This window comes from Eumetopias jubatus, unplaced genomic scaffold (genome assembly GCF_037043125.1).
Source record: "Eumetopias jubatus isolate StellerSeaLion01/CBP00866 unplaced genomic scaffold, mEumJub1_p1.0 scaffold_8, whole genome shotgun sequence".
NCBI lineage: Eukaryota > Metazoa > Chordata > Mammalia > Carnivora > Otariidae > Eumetopias > Eumetopias jubatus.
The window spans coordinates 112,860,294-112,868,847 of NW_028274814.1; the positions used below are offsets into that span (position 1 = coordinate 112,860,294).

Here is an 8,554-nt window from a genome sequence, read left to right on the forward strand (position 1 = left end):
GGGAGGGTCCGAGGGAGAAGCGGACTCCCTGCTCAGAAGCAGACTCCCTGCTGAGCAGGGAGTCCGATGCGGGACTCGATCCCGGGACTCCAGGATCATGACCTGAGCCGAAGGCAGTCGCTTAACCAACTGAGCCACTCAGGCACCCTAAGATTGGCACTCTTATACACTGTGGGAATATAAAGTAGTCTAACTTTTGGGGAAGAATGCTTATCAAAATAGAATAATTTGGGGCTCCTGGGTGGCTCAGTCGTTAAGCGTCTGCCTTCAGCTCAGGTCATAATCCCGGGGTCCTGGGATCGAGCCCCACATTGGGCTCCCTGCTCAGTGGGGGGCCTGCTTCTCCCTCTGCCTGCCACTCCCCTTGTTTGTGCTCTTTCTGTGTCAAATAAATAAATAAAATCTTTAAAAACAAAACAAAACAAAAAACCCAAAAAACAAAATACAGTAGTTTTTGTACTTTAACTAAACTATGCTCCTTTTCTTTAGGCCACCTATAAATGTGTTAATGTTTTTTGTTTTTTATTTTTATTCAAGTATAATTAACATACAGTGTGATATTAGTTTCAGATACACAATAAAATGATTCAGTAATTCCATACATTTATCAGTGCTCATTAAGATAAGTATACCCTTAATCCTCTTTATGTCACCCATTTTCCCCACCCACCTCGCCTTTGGCAATCAAAAAACAGAATTTTAAATATAGACAACAAACTGGTGTATGTGTTAATCTTGACTCAAGTTTGCAATAATTGTCACAGCCATATTCAGTGAAGCACTGTTTGTAAACTACTCCCCCAAAAAGGGAAAAAATTGATGTGTTCATAAATAGAAGAATTGTACAATGTTATGGAATGTCGATTCAGTGAAATACTGTGAACACAATTGGTTGTATACTGTAGATTCTGTGTCCAGTATACAACTATTATGATTATTGTATTTTAGATATTTAAGTAAGTTGTAGAACAGTATGAGTAGTACATGCTACATGTATTTTAAAAAAGAATAAGTATGGGATATCTGGGTGGCTCAGTTGGTTAAGCATCTGCCTTTGGCTCAGGTCATTATCTGGGGGTCCTGGGATCGAATCCCACATCAGGCTCCTTGCTCAGAGTGGGGAGCCTGCTTCTCCCTCTGCCTGCAGCTCCCCCTGCTTGTGTGCTCTCTCTCTCTCTCTGAAAAATAAGTAAAATCTTTAAAAAAATAAAAAAGAATAAGTATATATACAAATTCTAGTATGTGAATAAGTGTGTGTACAGGGAGTATGAGGGTGTGTAAGACTGGCATATATGTGTATAGCTATTTTCCAGAAAGATAGACAATAATCAATTAATGATTTCTAGCAGTGATAAAGATGGGATCATGGGGGCTTTTCAGTTTTTATTTCCTGTTTACCTCTCTTCTTTGAATTTTTAAAACTCAAAAACATGCATTTTTAAAAAAAATAAATTTAAAAAATGATATTTGTGTTTCTCAAAAAATATTAATGATTATTTCCTTTTAGGAGTTTGTCTTCAGGAAGACTCAATTATACTGGACATAAAGAACTTCTTGAAAGGGCATGAAAATCACAACACAGGTGAGTTTGTCTTATGATAAAGTTAAATTCCAACCGCTAGGCATTTGTAAGCCTGTGCTGAATGCACAGCCAGTACTCTATGCTGCTGGAGAGACCTGAAGCTGACCTAATATGGGTTCTATTGATCTATCGATTTGCCAGTATGAACTCAGGTATTCTTAATCCAGGTCTGCAGCAAGAACAGGATAATGTAGAAGAAAGAGGGATTCTCAGGAGCTTGGAAAATTAGGTGGAAGAAAAGCCCTAGCAAAAACTTTCCCTGAAGGAGCTAATTAATATTTCATGGTTCTGACAGGATGTATGCCTGGGGACAGAAGTGACAGGCAGGAGGGGGAAAGAAAGAAGAAGACAGGAAAGACACAGCAGCTTCATATCAGTGACAGTAACCACATTTTTTTCTGTATAGAAAGTAAGGCTTAATGTGTATTGAGAGCTCACCCTAGGCTATTACCAAAAAATTAATAGATATTATAAAATGGTAGTATAACATGATCTAATATATCTGAAGCATATGACATGATATTATGTATATTACTATTGTACAGTGTCATATATCATTCTATCATCTATAGCATAGAGTGTTACCAAAAGACAAACGTAAATTGATAGTATCAGACTAGTACACTTTTCAATCTGCACAAGCTGTTATTACCTCTTTGTAACCCTTTCAGGAAGATGTAACTCCTTTTGAGAAAAGGAAAGAAACTGAAAGGTAGAGGACTTTTTCAAGGTCTCATAACTAATAAGTGGTAGAACCAGGTCCCTAGTTTCTAAGTTCTTAAAAATTTCAGTACATATTTTATTTATAGATAGCATATCATTTTACCGCTTGTGCAGAACAGAGACTAGATTCCCTGTTTTATCCATTGAACTTGCACCACAGCTTCAAATTCCATATTTAACATCCAGTCACATTTTAATATTGTTTCTTATGGTCTCATTTGTTATGAGCTCTTGGCCATCACCAACAAACATTTACTGAGCCCCTGCTGGGTCCAGGGCATTGTATTAAAACCAAGGATAAAAATTGAAATGGGAAATAATCTATGCTTTAAAGAGGCTAATAATTGATTTCATGAGACAGGAAACATATATAAAATAATTACAGTATCATATGGCAAACAAAGGCAAGTGCTGAATAAAACATAGTCAGAAAATGACGTGGAAGTTGAAAGAAATGTGACTTTTATCAAACTTTGTGGTCTTACACAACTTGCTTATTTTTTCCTAGCTTCAATTTTCTTATCTGCAAAAATGTTTTTTTGTGAGAATTAAATCAGAAAGTACATATAAATTACTTAATACCGGACACATACGGAGCATTGAATAAATGGAAACCGTTATTAATATTTTCTTCTCTTCTTTCCCTTCTCTGTTTCTTTTCCTCTTCTTTCCTGAAGTCTCAGACTAAATAATATGAAAGGTCTCAGACTTTAAGGGAAGCACAGAGAAGTAGAAACTCATGGGGAACAAGTTTTTGACATGGGGAAGGTAAGAAGGGAATATATTTCTAATATCAAATTTAGAATATAATTAACAACATTTAAGAGAATGACTCTATTTATATAAAATTTTATAGCACATTCCATATTAGAGTTTATGCATATTATGTGGGTCTTGAGAATGCTTAAAAAGTAGCACCGCTCTTCTCTACCTTCTTTTATTCTGGCTCTGAACAAAGTGAGAAATTGGAAAACAAAATGAAACCAAACCCAGCAAGACAGATGACGGCCATTACGATTGCCATTGTTACTGAGAAAGACTGAGTTGAAAAACGTAGTTCAGTGTAATAGCCAAATGGGCTTGCTCCCTAACCCCTCAAGAATACAGACTTACCTCACTTCCTCACGGTTGTGCTGCATAGGGCAGGGCAGCCCCGATTACAAGGACAGCACCTCTAGCGCTGAGCTTATATTCTAGCTAAAAAAAAGCAAGAGACAGCTTCTCTTATGGTTGGGAAATGCAGAGAGGAGAAGAGGGTAAAGGGCTGAGTTAAGCATACCTCATTCAGTCTTCTTCCAGACTTACCAATCAGATAACTACCTCTACCTCACTGAGTGGGATAGCATGGGGAGTGAAGGGACAGCAAGAAGACAGCAAGATTTTAGGATATTCTTCTCAACAAACCTTGGGTTGGGGCAGGGAATAGGTACATTCACACATGCCCTGGCATATCTACCCATGAACACACTTTGAAGACTGCAAGAAGCAAAACCAAGAACCAGCTAATCTGTTCTGTTGAGGAGCTGATCTAGGATGATGAAAGAAAAGTCAGATAAGCCATAAGGGAGAGAGTATTAGGTGCCAAGTCACTCTCATAAATTTCATTTTTCCTTCTTGAACCTATACCAGCCTGCTGGATAGCTTAATAGCCATTGGTTTTTTTGGTGTTTCTCGGGGGTGTTTCCACATCCTGCCCCAACCCGGGGCATGGGTGGGGGCAGGATGGGGTAAAAAAATTAAAGCACAATATTTAGACTAGAGTTACATTAACTTGGTTCAACTCAGAATTATTGGAAACCCTTTAGTATCGCTGCTATTTTTTGAAGTTTTAAAAAAGTAATGTATGACATCTATATAGAAAAGTGCATGAACATAAATATTCAGCTCAATAAATTTTCATGAGGAAAACAACCTTGTAACTCTCACCAAGGTCAAGAAAGAATATATGTAGAGCCCTCTTCCTGCCCCCACCCATGCCCCGGGTATTTCTACCCTGCCTTCTAACCGCATTCTGGTTTTGCCTTTAAGGTCTATTTTTGCTCAATACTGTATTTGTCATAGTTGTTTCTACTATTCCTTCATTTTCATGCTGGATAGTATTCCACTGGATGGATATACCACAGTTATGTCATTTCATTCTGTGGTTGATGTACTTTGGGGAAATTTCCAACTTGGAGCTATTTGTACATTCTTATGCGCATCTGGTTATACACATGTACTTGATTTTGTAAATTTCAAATGAATAGTGATAGTGGTTGTGCAAAGTTGTTTCACATCCTCACCACATTTTGTATTATGTCTTTTAATTTAACCATTCTATTGTATGTGTAGTGGTATTGTAGTATTTAATTGTGGGGTTAATTTGCATTGTTCTGGTAACTAAAATGGTTAAGCACATTTTTGAAAGTTTATTCTCCATTGGGTATCATCTTTTCTAGGTTGATCGTTGAGCTCTCTTGTCCATCTCACCCACCTCCAGCTGTATGCACTTTCTACTTGATTATACAAAGAACATGTAAAGACTGGGAATGAGCCCTTTCTCAGTCATATTTCTTTTTATATCTGAGACTTATTTTCTTTTATTCTAACTGCATCTTTAATAAATACCTTCATTTTAATATAGTTTATTTTACTTTATTATTGATTCTTTTATAGTTAATGATTTTTATACCATTCTTAAGAAATATTTCACTACAAATCTACACTGTACTAGGAATTAATTTTTGTGTATGGTAAAAGAAAATTTAGTTGTTTTTTTTTTTCTTGTGGATCCAATTGATCCAACACCATTTAATAAAAAGGTAGTTTTTTTCCAAGAGAAATGAAAACTTACGTTCATGCAAAACCATGCATGTGAATGTTTATACAAGCTTTATTCATAATCTCCAAAAACTGAAAACAACCCAATTGTCTTTCAAGAGATAATAAAAAAGACTGTGGTACATACCTACAATATAAAACTACTCATCAATGAAAGGTAATGAATTATTGGTAGATTCAGCAACATGGATTAATCTCAAATCCATTTTGCTAAGAGAAAGAAGCCAACCACAAAAGACAACATACTGTATGGTTCTATTTATATGATGTTCTGGCATATACATTATCATTTACATTATGAAGGCAAAACTATAGGGATAAAAAACATGTCAGAGGTTACCAGGGATTACAGGAAATATTTTGGGGGTGATGAAACTGTTTTGTGGCTGTGGTGGTATGTATATAACTCTATACCCCTGTCTAATGCACAAAGAGTAGAATTTACTGTCTGTACATTTTTTAATTTCTAAAATCCAAAATTTAAAAAAAATATCTCAAATAGAAAGAAAATGTATTTTCCCCACTGCTCTATGTTGTCACAAAAATTAGTTTGCATTGGTATATGGTGCTACATCCCAAATAGAGAGTACATGGTGTGGAAGCCAAAGACTAGAAGCAGGAGTGGCTTCACTTATTTTCACTCACAGTGACACAGTCGGAGATCTTGGTTGTCTCATTTCTGTAAGTCTGGTCTTTGCAGGGATAAAATGTTCTGTTCCCCAAAGGAGACGTATCCAACCAGTAGACACATTAATAGATTTATTTGACTATAAAGCTGCCTAAAGTCCTCTTGTGTCCAGGGCTCAAGTCCTCTTATGTACAGGGCTCAGCAAGCAACTTGGCCTGGGTAATCAACCCAGTCATCAGGAGGAGGTAGGACCACTATTACTCAATGGGAGCAGGGTAGAATGTGTTTGGATCTGGAATTTACTTGAGTATCTCTTGATATTTCCTTGCTCAGTTGTGCTGGTAATAGACAAGTGTAACCATCCTAGTCTGAGAAAGGCCATGGTGACCACGAGTCCCTACCCATAAGGGATAAGGATTTAGGTCATAATCACCTGATAAACCACTAAGACCAGCATTTGGAGGTAAAAGGAACACAGAATGGATGGAAAAATAGGGACAGGTAGATTATTAGCTGCAGCCTAAAAACCAGCTGCAGTGGCCAGGACTAAATTTGGTCTCTGTAGACTTCCTCTTCTTAAGTATTCTACAGAAAAGGAGATTCACCGGAATCCTGGAGTAGCTGCTCTCTGAATGTATATGAAAGAATAGATCATAGGGATGCAAGGAGTGACCTGTGATGAGCACAGACATGGCCCAGCCAGATCCTCCTAACTGTAGGAGTTTTGTCAGCAGACAAAACTCAGATTGGAGCCTTGTAAGCTATAGGGATCCACTTTTCCCAAGATCATGCCCTACCAGGAGTGGTTTACATCCAATGACTGATCAAGGCAACGGTAGAAAGGCCTAGTCCTTTTAGCCAAAAATGGGGCTACTCTCTTGGGCCACTTAAGCTTTCGAGCTCCCTATGGGCTTGTCTGGTATTATTGGCAGCCTTACTTAATCTGCTTCTTTCCCTGTTCTTCCATGGCTCTGGATCTCAAGGGTACTTCCTAATGAACTTCCTGCATGCTACACTTTGTCTCTAAGAATCTGCTTCCTGTAAACCCCAACCTGTAACACATGGCAACTCCCTCAAAGCCTCTAGAGAACTCTTGAGCATCGGCTATAGGCTAGACAGAAAATCTTTTTTCAGCCCAATCCCATCAGCCTGTAAAGTCCACTGTAATCCTAAGCCCTTCAGAAGAGGATGCTAGTTATTGGTTATTCTTTGTATGGACCCTCAATAAGCTCCTGTTTCCTTCTCCAAAGTGTGACGTGAAACCATATAGTGAGTTCTTATTCATAAAATGCCTGAATTATTATAATGGAGATTATGTCTTCTCTAAGACTTCCCTTATGAAGAAATCTATGTACACCATTAGTAAGTTACCTATCACCTTTTTTTTTTGATGAAAAAATTTATATTTAGAATTAGCCAGTTGGACTCAGTTTAGATGATTCCAATTTTGGCAACATCCAAAGCATCATAGTCAGGAGCCAGTCGAACATATGCCTTCTTCTCTCCATCAGTCCTGATCAAGTTGTTGACCTTGGCCACGTCAAGGTCATAGAGCTTCTTCACAGCCTGTTTGATCTGGTGCTTATTGGCCTTGACATCCACAGTGAACACAAGTGTGTTGCTGTCTTCTCTTTTCTTCATGGCTGACTCAGTAGTCAGGGGGAACTTGATGATGGCATAGTGATCAAGCTTGTTTCTCCTGGGGCGCTCTTTTGAGGATATTTGGGCTGCTTCCGCAGATGCAGTGTCTTGGGTCATCGGAATGTAGGTGATGTGCAGAACTTCTTTTTTTTTGTGACTGTGGACACCTTTCTGCACCATTTTCTTGGCCTTCAAAGCTTTTGCTTTTGCTTCTGCTTTGGGAGGGGCAGGGGCTTCCTTCTTAGCCTTTGGCGCCATCTTCGTAAAAGGGCTACCTATCACCTCTTTCTTACTGCAAATAAGTCAGGTGCTCCTTGCTTACATCTCAGGAAAAATAACTTCAGTGGCTTTGAAATTGATTCTAAAAAGTTGAAATTATGTGCGTTTATTCCTTTCATGTCTTATGCTCAGGCTGGAATTGGCTGGTTCTTCATAATAGAGATAATATAAACATCTCTTTTCAAAATGGTGGTATTAACTGTCTTTTCTAAGCTCAGATTGTATAATATTGTGGATTAGGAGGAGTTTTGCTGTATTCCATTTCTATCTCATTCAATTTATCACTGAATTTATTGGGATATTTCTAGATTTATACATACTTTATCTTTTAAAAAATTAGACACATGCAGAGCTTAAGTTTGATTTTTATTTTAGCAGGAATACAGCTTAGCATTTTAATAGGCTATAAATCTTGAAGAGAAACGAATAATACAAAACAAGTTTAAAAAGCATTTTACACCTATTAAAATGGCTAAAATGCAAAAAAAAACCCACAAAAAACAAAACAAAACAAAAAACCCACAAAAACCCCCCAAAAAACAACCAACCAAACAAACCAAAAAACCCTCACAATACCAAATTCTGGTAAAAATGTGGAGCAGTGGAAACTCATTCATTGCTTGTGGGATGCAAAATGGTACAGCCATTTTGAAGAACAGTTTGTGTTTCTTACATAGGTAAAGTCATCTTACCATATGGTCTAGCAATCACATTCCTAGGTGTTTACCTAAATAAATTGAAAATCTAGTTTCACCCAACAGTTTGCACTAAATGTTTATAGCAGCTTTATTCATAATTGTACCAACGCTAGAAGCGACCAAAATGTCCTTCAAAAGGTGAATGGATAAACAAACTGTGATATATCTATACAATGAAATTTT

The 8,554-nt window shown here is 37.5% G+C and overlaps 1 pseudogene; it reads right to left on the reverse strand.

The window, feature by feature from the left end:
- Window positions 1-7,184: 7,184 nt before the first annotated feature.
- LOC148163801 (large ribosomal subunit protein uL23 pseudogene) lies at window positions 7,185-7,652 on the reverse strand (annotated as a pseudogene).
- Between the last annotated feature and the right edge of the window lie 902 nt (window positions 7,653-8,554).